General features: G+C 34.6%; 1 protein-coding gene across 14 annotated transcripts in view; it reads left to right on the top strand.

The window, feature by feature from the left end:
* The window catches only part of LOC133518170 (voltage-dependent L-type calcium channel subunit beta-2), a 202,063-nt gene that overhangs the window by 31,786 nt on the left and 158,236 nt on the right, over positions 1 to 12,041 (top strand). The gene's annotated exons all lie outside the window — the stretch shown is intronic.

Genomic DNA, 12,041 nt, shown 5'->3' with positions numbered 1-12,041 from the left:
TTTATGTAAAAAAGTTGTCTGTTTCATATATTTTGGCTGGCTGACCTTGACATTTTCTATGGGAGAGTATTTTTTTTGTCGCATCTTCGGTATTTGTCCCATAGTTAAAGTTGATCAGTATGACATATATATTCACCCCATAAATTATTGCAGGTAACTAAATAAACACCCGTGTAAATCATGTAATATTTTCATTACCCAATTTATTTTATTAACGACAGTAAATCACATAGTTATACAATAAACTATCTTTAATTGCGTCTGTAGTGAAGTACCTGTACTGTACTTGTAAAGGTATTTACAACGTTGTATGTCGTACTTGCAGCCGCAGCCCTGCGCCGGCGCAAATAAATCGGGCGCATTAACATTCCGCCCGCGTCCCCCACCATATTGCTCACCCGCTGCAATATCGGTAGGTAAATCTTCAGTAAGCCTCAAATGAGACACTTTAACGTTTGTGTTACCGGTAGGTGAAATTAGAGACACTGATAAGCCGTCGAGTAGTTTCCAATATTGCGAAATTCCCCTGCAAACTTTCGGAAATTTCTCATTTTTTTGTATGGAGACCGAAGTTTTCCGTTCCAAAATTAAAGTTTCCTTAATTTCCTGTGAATTTTTTCTAAAATTTCCGTGATATTTTCAACTTTTATGGACCTTCCTCAACTTGCACATCTGTAGTAGAGTCCATCTAAACTGACTCTGAGCCTAGTTTCAATGACAAAGTGTTAGTGCCACCATAAGCGTGATGTTTTTAAAGAAATGTAACCTTTATGGTGGCACCACAACATTTTATCAGACCGAACTCCTTGTAAGTTTCTGCCTGGAGGTTAAATTACTTTTGTACAAAATATTTTTTCTAAAACTTACGAATGTAATAAGTGAATATATATTTTAGTTAATAAAATAAAATAAAAACTTGAGCAATAGCGTACTAGCAAAAACTACCTAACGTTTCTATTATTTGCCAAAACGATTGACACATAAAAATAGTTAAAAGTTCGTATCCTAAAGAAACATTTCACCACCTCACTAAAACCTGCCGCGATTTCTCACGTACCCTCGCAACACATAAATTATCGATATAGCGATGTTACCGTGACACTACCCTTACAAAAGATAATATATGTATAAAAGTTGCAAGACACATAGGCTCTTTTTTACCACTGGAAAAGGTAAAATCCACCTGACTCACACGCACACATGCAAGGCCGCACAAGTGTGCATTTAGACAAACGCAGAATAAGTGTTAGAATGTTATACGTGATGCAGGTATACGGGGTGGCGCGTGACGTGAGATGTGTTTTAAAATTCATTTGCTGGAGTGAACTTTGCTAAATTGCATTATTAAAACCTTACAACTTTCGTTAGAGTAGGAACCACCTATTGTCTGTGTTATGATGAGAATTTTTAGTCATCTTTTTGCATTATTTGCTCTATATTGCACCGAGGTTTGAACTTTGAACCTACGATTTTTGACCAACACACACAAATGTTAAATCCCTTAAAAGAAGTAATATAAAAGTCAAGTCTCTCAATTAATTATTAATTTAACGTCCATTTCGTTTTGTGTGAAAATCAAAAAAGCAATCCGTAGTAAAGTTGAACAGTTCGACAAACATACGTTTCTTATATGACTTGATGAATTCTTAACTTAGTACTGCATATAATAACTATGAAATTAAACATTTAAAGAAGGCTGTATTCCAAAAAAATCCATTTTGTGTTAAAAATACCTTAAGTATATAATTTTGGAAAAGAGCTGATACCCTTCAAACTGATAGATCAATTTTTATCAAACATAGCTAGAAACCACCGCAAGGAAGCTCGCTTTCATGTAACAAAACCGCATCAAAATCGGTCCATCCGTTGGAGAGCTACGATGCCACATATAGACAGACATTGGCGTTAAACATATTACACCTCTCTTTTTGCGTCGGATTTAAAAACGTGTCGATTTATAATCATGATAACCTATAATTTGGGTCTAAATACGAGTTGTAGTAATGCCAACCTGAGTATTTTATACATGTTCTCGTTAGTTCCCGAATTATTCCATGCACGCACACAGAGACAATTTCCATCTACATGTGTGTGTCGCCACCCCCGCGCCGGCCCGCACAAAAAATAATATCATATCTCCTTACCGAATCTTCCTCGGGTACGGAGGATCGGGTAAGGCGTGGACCTGGCAATATGGAAACGGTAAATTTAAGATAAAAATTACAAGTTACTCTTAAAAAGTATGTACATAATTTGTATACATATATCTACTCAGAAATATGTTATAATAAAAACAACTGAAAACGGCACTTAATTGCGTACACTTATATACTTTTGTTATTTGGCGATTCGAACGTAACGTTACGTCCGTGGTCACGTGCAGGTTATTTTCCATTTTTACTTTTATTTTAATTATGAATGAAAACCGTGTTAGTTTATGCTAGTTTTTTATGTTGTCTATTGATGGTATAGTAGTTAGGGTTTCTGGTTTCTCGACCTTTTTTATTTCTCGAGGCACGGGAATTCTCGACCAGGATTTCTCGAGTTTCTCGAGTATCTCGAGAAATTTTGAAATTTTCATAAAACATCATATTATTAACATTTTTTTCTTTATTACAAATCACACTTATAGGAGTCGTAGGTGAGATCAATAATCAAACAAATGGTAATTTTGTATGCATTTAATAATCAAATAAATTGAATTAAAAAATAAACTATGAGTGTAGGCGTGCGCGCCGGCGATGTGATATGCTATAAAAGTAGTGTATTTCTTTAGTAGTGTTTAACAAAATGTAAACAAACCATAATATTATATGTATTTTAAGACAAGAATGTCAAGAATACTTAAGTCAAATTAATTAAGTTTAACTCGATGTGACAAACTTACAGAAGTTTCACTACGTAATATTAATACTTACTCTACGTAACAATGAAGCTGATAAAATAGTGCTATTTTGCTAATTGCAATATATCGTGATGATTTGATTTATCAATATAGTAACTTAGTTTTGTAATAGAATGCATTTTATACAATACAAATACAAAATAGTTTATTTAGATTAACTTATAATACACATAACATAAAGGGCTGGAATCTCCCATTAAGTATAACAATACTTGTGTCGGGAGACCCCGCTCTTCCATTAGGAAATAGGGTAAAAACAACAAACTGTACTTAAGAATTTTAGCATTAGAAAGAAGATAAGCGATCTTTACGTGTCTTTATAATGAAAAACACCTTAGATACTTAAATAAGTCACGGCAAATATGTACCTAACAATTATAAATCGTATACGATCATTTACATTATTTTGCTTTCATACGCAATAGTTGCTAATTTTACGATTGTTTACCCTTTTTCTAATGCTAAAAAAACGAAGAACCGGACCTAAAACGAGACATATCATTACTTTAACATTTGAGGGCAGTAGGTAAAAAGTTTGTTCAAAAGTTTGAAAACATGAAAATCGGTTGAAGTCAGCACGATAGGGGACGGATCACGGCAGTTTTTTTAAGTAATAAATGTTTTAAATATCTGAAAATGTATAAAAAAAAATTGTTTACATTAATTTAACTACCTAAAGAAACACACTATAGACACATCACGTTGTTATAAGCGTGTTTTATTTATAGTTATCACAAGATATTTATTTCTCGAGTTCTCGAGGCATTGAGTTTTTTTTTTCTGTCTCGACAAAGGACAAATTTCTCGAGATTTCTCGCCTCGAGATATCTCGAGCAGAAACCCTAAGTTCAGTAATTTATATGATTTGGTAAGAAAGAGCCGCTTCAGTCGCTTGTCAGTGGAGTATAGGCCGATCTTGTCTTGTATTATAACTAAACTATACTGTGGAATGAACTGTCGCCCGTGGTATTTCCGGACTGATACGACCAACATCTCTGGTGTTGCAGATGTCCTTGAGCAACGGTAGTTGCTTACCATCGGACGTTTCGTTAGGTTGTTTGCATAGCATATCATAATAAACACACAAAAGAGGGATGGGTACCTATAGTTTTATAATTCTATTGTTTCTGTGAAAATTGAATTGCCAGATTACATTTAATAGAAATAAATATCAATGATATCCTGAGCGAATGAGATTAGATTGAATATCTAATGTAGGTTAATAACGACGATTATTCCAGATTTAGATAACAAAGTACAATATCAAAACCCAATTAACCTTTATTTTTATCAGTCATTTTATTAAATGACAAGTTTCATGAAGTTCGTAACATATGCCGCATCCAAATCGTCCTGTTTCGTCTAACAATGGATGCACTTTCGTTTTTATGCAGCCCCGGTCCTTAAATCGACGTCGCGTTTTTTCTACAAAAGTTTATTTCATTTATCTTCAAAGTCATGATCGTTGCATTGTGCCAGGCGTAAATAATTATAAAAAACTTACGAACGATAGGTACTGGCCGAAAAAAACTTTTTTTACTTTTAAATAACGAACGTTTCTATGTTTGCGTAGGCGAAGTTGCATGAGAACGGTTCCGTTTTTCTTTAATTTTATAGTCGTAAAATGCCTAGTCGTTTAGATTTATATCTAAAAACGTCATATTTTAATGAGTTTATTATATTGGGCATTACCGGTTATTTCACTTATTTATTGGCAGTATTAAAGCGCTGATACATAATAATTAAGCAGGTAACGTATCTAATTAAAATAACAATAATTAGTGAGACGAGATTATGACAACTATCAATATTATTTAAATATAAGGGACCCTTGGCCTATTAAATAGTAAAAATATTTGGTAATCATCTATGATATTGCATTGTCGCATACACCAAAAATAGTAAAAATTGAGATGTCCACGCATTTTTATTTTTCATATATTTTCTACACTCACGAACAATAAAAACACGCCTTAATTTCCAAAGTGTCTCTTTTTCACTCGTCTTGAAGATGTTAAGTTACTTCAACCCGTTTCTTTCTTACTTCAGTTTACTACTTAAACACATTCACTAGTATTATAGGCAGTGTACTATTTGTACTAATATCTTCATCATCAATCAAAAAGTACTTTAAGTGATGTCTTGCTTTAATTAGTTCTCTTTTATGACCTAGGAACATTATCGGTCCAGCAAAACGCGATCTATTTTACGACGCGCGTTCTCGAAACCATTGTAACCGGCTTAACTGTACGCCACCGTACCATTCCAAAACGTCGTATGTACTGTTATGTTCTAATATTATATCGGTCCTTTTTGAACGACAGTTTAGGTAGTGAGACGCGCTTGAAGAAACCATAAATGTCAAGTAAATTAAGTGCACCCATACTGGCCGGAGACACAATCACCTATGGAACTGGTATGCTTCGATTAGGTCACTCACACATGTTAGACATTTACCGGACTTTTGGACATCATGTGGAATCGGCATTTCCTGCTCAGTTACCTACATATACATACATATAATAATCTGAAAGTATTTTTTATATTATATATTTTATTAAACTTTACTCTCAATAATCAAATCAGACATAAATCAAAATGACATTTGAAAATGTATCTTGTTTGCAGCACATGTGGGCAACTTAAAAAGTTTCTATCATGATAGTTATGCCGAAACATTATGCAATATCTTTTTAGACTCTTTTTTTTTTTTTTATACCACGACGGTGGCAAGCAAGCATACGGCCCGCCTGATGGTAAGCAGTCACCGTAGCCTATGGACGCCTGCAACTCCAGAGGTGTTACATGCGCGTTGCCGACCCTTTAAAAATCTGTACACTCCTTTTTTGAAGAACCTCATACTGTAGACCCTCGGGAAAACCTCGGCAGGTAGCTCATTCCACAACCGGAGCGTGCGCGGGAGGAAGTTCCTCTTAATCCATTTTGCGTGACCATTTAGGTTCTAGGGTGTGAGGATGAACACCCTGCCGACGCCGGGCGGTGCGGTGATAGAAAGTAGCCGTGGGCATCATGTCAAACAATTCTTCAGAGCACAGCCCATTGTACAAGCGGTAGAAGACACATAAGGAGGCAAAGTCTCTCCTTAGACTTAAAGGTTCAATACCGCTTGTGAGTTTGGGATCGTCGACGATTCTTACAGCACGTCTTTGAACTGAGTCGAAGGGCCCAAGCTGGCATCCAGGTGCTCCTGCCCAAAGGTGACAGCAATACTCCATATGGGGTCTCACTTGCGATTTATAAAGTAGCAGTATTTGCCCTGGAGTAAAGTATCGCTTTGCTTTATTGAGCACACCGAGTTTTTTAGATGCCAGCGCAGCCTTCCCTGCCAGATGACTACGGAATTGGACGTCACTGGAGATGTCGACACCGAGGATCCCAATACTCCCTGACATGGTAAGGGCTGTGCCTTGGAACTGTGGGACCACAGTAAATGGGGTTTTCTTAGCGGTAAACGCGCAAACTTGTGTCTTTGTGGGGTTGAACCGGACTAAATTATCCCGACCCCACACCGAAACTCTGGATAGAGTGCTCTCAAACTCGGTAAGCTGCTAATGCATCGAGAATATTTTTCGCTGTCCTTTTTCTTAATTTACGAGCACTTGACCGCTCTTTATTCTTAGATCAATTTATTTTGAGAAAAAAACCATTTATATCAAAACTATGTAGGTAAGTTCATATAATCGTCAGACTGTTGATATAGGATGGATTAAATAGCACTGGTACAACTTTCGAAGACATAATTTAAAGTTGAAAAGACAGACGAACGATTCGTTGTCATAATATGATAGCAATTGGTTGGAAACATTGGCTCCGATGAAGACAAGGAGGTTGTGTGCAAATCCTCCTGGACGCAGACATTTTGTGTTTATTTATGTCCCGCTTAGTTTAAATAAGAAACAAAATTAAAGATAGATCATCTTATTAGCATAATGAAGTCAGGCGAGACATGTACATATCATTTGGAGACTATAATTCACAGTCACATATTTATATGCTTTTGTTGCAAATTATAACTTACTATGACTTGTATTGACATTAGAAAATTGGAACTTGTTCAAGTAAGAGCAAGTACCTATAGGTACAGTAAAAACTTCATTATTTCTAAATAAATTAATATTGTAGCACATTATTACAAAAATCAAATAAATTGAACTTATGCTAACACAAAACAACTTAAAACTAAAAACTAAATATAAAAGATCTCCCCCAAATCACTTCCTTCCGGCATGGTCGCAAAAACGCTGGCGGCGTTACCCCTCTGCACCGCCAGACCTAGCCTCTGGGCAAAGAAAGCGCCAGCTCTATGATCGCCCGAGATGCTCATCAGCCGAATTGACTAAGTATAGTTATAGTTATTCACAGTTTCAATACGTAAAATGATGTATCAAAACCGATGGTTTTTTTATTTTTAATTTATCTCATTTATGAAAATATCTGGTTTCTGAACTTTGTCATTCAAATAAAAGTCACGCCTAAACGAAGACACGGCTCGATTCGAGGAACGAGATACGATAACGATAAGTTCTGGTTTAGATAAGTTCTCATTTAGATATAGTTTGTGTGTCGTATAATTGACAGAAGCAGCTCGATTCGGGCAACCAATGTCACTTTGACGTTAGAAATATCGTAGATAGATCATACAGCGGAATCGATATGTCAATTTTGACATGTCGTTTAGCTATCGATCTTTTAAAGATCTTTCCAAGATCTTAAACGTGTCTTAATCATTCTTCGAATCGGGCCGACAATCAGGTTAATTTGGTTACTGTACGGCAGTTCTACTGTCAAATTCTCAGATATCAACAACATGCAACACATGCATGCCTTGTCAAAAAACATGTAAAGGTGCACGATCTTTTCTGTAATTTTCGATTCACTTTGTTTATTACATAGAAATTACCAAAAGATCTTATAAATTTAAGATATCCACTTTAATTAGTCTTAAAAAATAAAGACATTAGTTATTCGTTAAATATTAAATAAGCTATGCTCATAAAGGTCAAAAAACATCTAATTGTAATACCGTTTCATCTCAGCAAAGACAACCAGTTTCCAACACGAAACATTATTCGTCTTTACGCAATTAGGTAAAACCCCACTACACCGACCAAGTGACCACGCACGTACACCAAACCAACTTAAATTCAACAAATACCAAGCTAATATTAACCTTACGTATATAAATATAGAAGTTATGTAAAATGCAGTAGATAGGTCGGTTGAAGTGTGCGCGCATACATTAGCAGGATTACCACAAGTAGAGATGTACTCAACGATGTCGCGACCATAAATAACCGATATTCAAATTGCCCGATACCGATTCGGTACCGCAATTAACACGCGAACTGGTTCCACTAGTGATGGGATTTGTCGATAAATTACTTCAGTGATACGATCTTTATATTACTTCCATATGCATGTTAGTTAATATTAAGTAAAAGACACATTCTCTGATGTCTATATGTAAATAGAAAATTTGATAACTAGGTTCTAATTAAGACATTTTATACGAGTCAATAGCTTTTTTTATACACTACGTCGGTGGCAAACAAGCATATGACCCGCCTGTTGGTATGCAGTCTCCGTGACCTACGTACACATGCGATTCCGGAGGAGTTATATACGGGTTGCTCGTTGAGCTCTGGCAACCTTATTCACCAGTAGGAACACAGCACTATGAGTAGGGTCTAGTGTTGTTTGGCTGCGGTTTTCTGTAAGGTACTTCCCCAGTTGGGCTCTGATCTAGATCTGGAATGACATCCGCTGTGCTGTGCCCTACCACACAAAGCGAGATGACATTCACAGTGCCCGTACCTCTCTTTTTGACGTAGTTTAAGGAGCTTGTAAATGTATAATGTTTGCGAATTTTATTACAGTATTTAAACAGTTTTAGTAAGTTTTGCGTGACTGTCGAACAAAGAATTTGAATATTTATTATAATCTAACTTGCAAACCTGACTTCATAATTAAACGTAACTTTTGTTTAAGTTAATAAACTTTAAAGATAAATGATTAATTGCTTTTAATTATCTTAGATGAATTATAACTACCTACTATTGGTTTAATTTAACGTCTAACATTTTGCACATTTTAAAAATGTTTTAGTGAAATATCGTATTATATAATATTTTATTTATACAATAACAAATATTTAGTATTATTCGTATCGTGTAATTTATTATAATTATTATATTTATTGGACGTGATAAATGTGTAATGGCAAAAAAAAGTTCGTAATAGATCCTCTTGCCTTTGCAAGTAAGGAATTACTTTACTCGTATTTATTTAGCAAATAAATCAAGTATTTTCATACAAATATGCTCAGAGTAAAGAAAAACGCAATTATCGCTTTTAATTAAAACAAAAGAAAAACCGTAAGTATACTTATTTGTACCTCTGCGTCTACGCAATGTAAATTAACCCATCGATGAGTTTGAAAGAGCAGGGATATTGGATAACATTTTATAATTGTCGATAAGTAAATCCAGCATCATTTCCATCCCTAACGACACACGAAAATGGTAATATTCGCTCTATCCAATAAGTGTAATGAATCTTTTGAGTATGGAACGATAATAGCGGCCAACGTGGGCATGGCCCGTTCTTTATCATTTGGATACAGTCACATTTATTTAAAACCTATTAAGAGTTCGTATAAAAAAAACTGTCGTAGACAGGTACATTCTAATATATAATGAAATTTACTTATATGTGTATATTATGTAGGTACTTATGTACAGTCAGCAGCAAAGGTAGCGTATCAGACTAGGCGACATACAATACAATAGTTATTTGTTTTACACGGAGCAAAGTTATTGATTAACCGGTCGTGCTAATATTGGTACCCGAGCGAGTAAAAGTATTTTGAGCGTTGTGAGGGTTTCAAGTCACGAGGGTTAAACGAAATTTTCTATCACAACATTTTTCACCAGACCAACGCGAGGAAAGCACTAACTGTAAAATATCAAATAAAATCAAACCACATCAAATCCAAATGAACGTTATTTCATTCAAAATATCGATCGCTTAGTAGCAAATGTAGGAACTCATGCAAACACTAATCAATATGTAAACAGGCCCTTAGGCAAGTGTACACGCTCGTAGGGATCTTATCAGATACAAAATAAATAATTGAAAATGGAGTTAATTATAATTGGTTTCTTTGAGAAAGTTACTTGAGTTAAGCTTAGGAATGCACCCTTGAAAACTGACCTTAAAAAAACACGGCGTATGATTTACTTTTAATTTTATTTTTTGGATATTTGAATGGTGTTGAATATTTTTATAATATTTTGTTTTATTTTACTTTAATTTATGAATATTATTTTAATTAACTGTAATTCATTTCGTTAATTTATTCGTTCATTAATTGTAACACAAATCGAACTAATTTTATGAAATACCCTTTTGACGTAAAATTTGTAATTTTATTAATAAATTAGGAAGTATATTTTGACAAAGGTTTTCCTTTGGTGGTAAACTAAGGCCGGTGCATATTCCTTTAAAAGCGTTCCATATAATTAATTACATACTTAATTGCAATTCTTATATACTCTAATTAAGGGTACAATATTAACCAGCAGGTCTGATTAATTTTCAAAATCAAACTATTTTTTTTTCTCTGCACTGATTGTGTCTCTGTTTGGCCCTATGGTTGGCTGGTAAAGAATGCCATTTGGCATTAATTCCGCCATTTGTACATTGTTGGATATATTTTGTGCAAAATGTTAAATAAACAAGTTCACGTTATAATTGTATAACGAAGCCTTTTATATTTATTTTAAAAACAAAATGTAACTTCCTGTCTTGTCTTTGCAAAAGCTTGCTAAATCAAAGGTTAACATAAATTAACAAATTATTTTCGTGCATAATTTGTCTGCTGATGAAGCTCGAATTTCATAATAAAATAAATTTGTAAAGTCAGTGTTATTGAGTCGACTGTACGTCGGTACATTATGAATACAGGTTTGACTGTAGCTGTGATGAGTCGTTTCCGTCATGGCGCAGTTTCTCCTTAATATATTCGTCGTCTAGCCGTAATGTATACTTACTTATTTAAAATGTAAACCATACATATATGTAGATCATAGATATATCTTGTTTTCGCCAAATGCAAGGATTCTCGGAATCGTTGTATACGGAAAGTATACTTTACTACTAATTCCGACTACGATGTTTTTAGTGAGAGATATGATCATAATTTTTGTAAATATAACACTGGCCTTTAACTGTGTTTTGCCTACTGTCGTACCTTGGCAGAAATGTTAATTAAAAACAATTATTTTTTTGACCACACCAATCATTCAATACGTTCTTAAGATTGTTTGAGAGGAAGGTTTTCAGTTTAACTCCGGTGCCTTACTGCCACGACGGTAGAAATATACCTCATCAGTATTTCTATTAAGTTACATCTTCTAGGGTTGTGTCTCATCAGATAATCTTCCTAAAAGCTAACCAAGTATCACTTTGATATATTCATATACCATTTACACCTGTGCTCATTCAAAGTCGGTTTTGGACGCTGTGCCGTCAAATAATTTAATTTCAGTACCAATTGGTACCTTGTCGCAGTGACAATCAATATAAAAGCCGCTAAGGATGAAGTCCCCTCATCCTGATGTCACGCTAACAAGGTACCAAATGGTACTGAAATTAAATTCCTTGACCTGTACACGTCCATAGACCATGCCCGACCATATAGTTCTAAATCACACAATTTATAACAGTTTTTGAAGTGAGCCGATGAATGTCGCGTGGGCGAGCGCTCCATGCCCATAAATACATGTGCCTGTCACTTTTACGCAACTTGTCGAGAACAATATGTAAAAATGTTTGTAGCTCAAATTTGAGCACAGGATTATAGGCGTATTAGAAATACGATTCCATTAACGGATTATGTAAATGATTTAATTTTTTTTTGTGCAAATCATGACCCACATATATATTATTACCAAAATCTTCAAACCTATTTAAAGTATATCGCTCTGTTATAAATCTTCAAATTTGACACCATATCTTAGAAACTATTAGCCAATAAATATTTTACTACTAGAAGATTATTTAAAAGTTCTAAGAAATAAGAAGTTTTATTAACTAGAAATACCAACAGTAATGA

The sequence above is a fragment of the Cydia pomonella genome, chromosome 5 (genome assembly GCF_033807575.1).
Source record: "Cydia pomonella isolate Wapato2018A chromosome 5, ilCydPomo1, whole genome shotgun sequence".
Classification (NCBI taxonomy): Eukaryota; Metazoa; Arthropoda; class Insecta; order Lepidoptera; family Tortricidae; genus Cydia; species Cydia pomonella.
The sequence above is the reverse complement of the archived record's forward strand: the minus strand, read 5'-3'. Positions and strand labels throughout refer to the sequence as shown.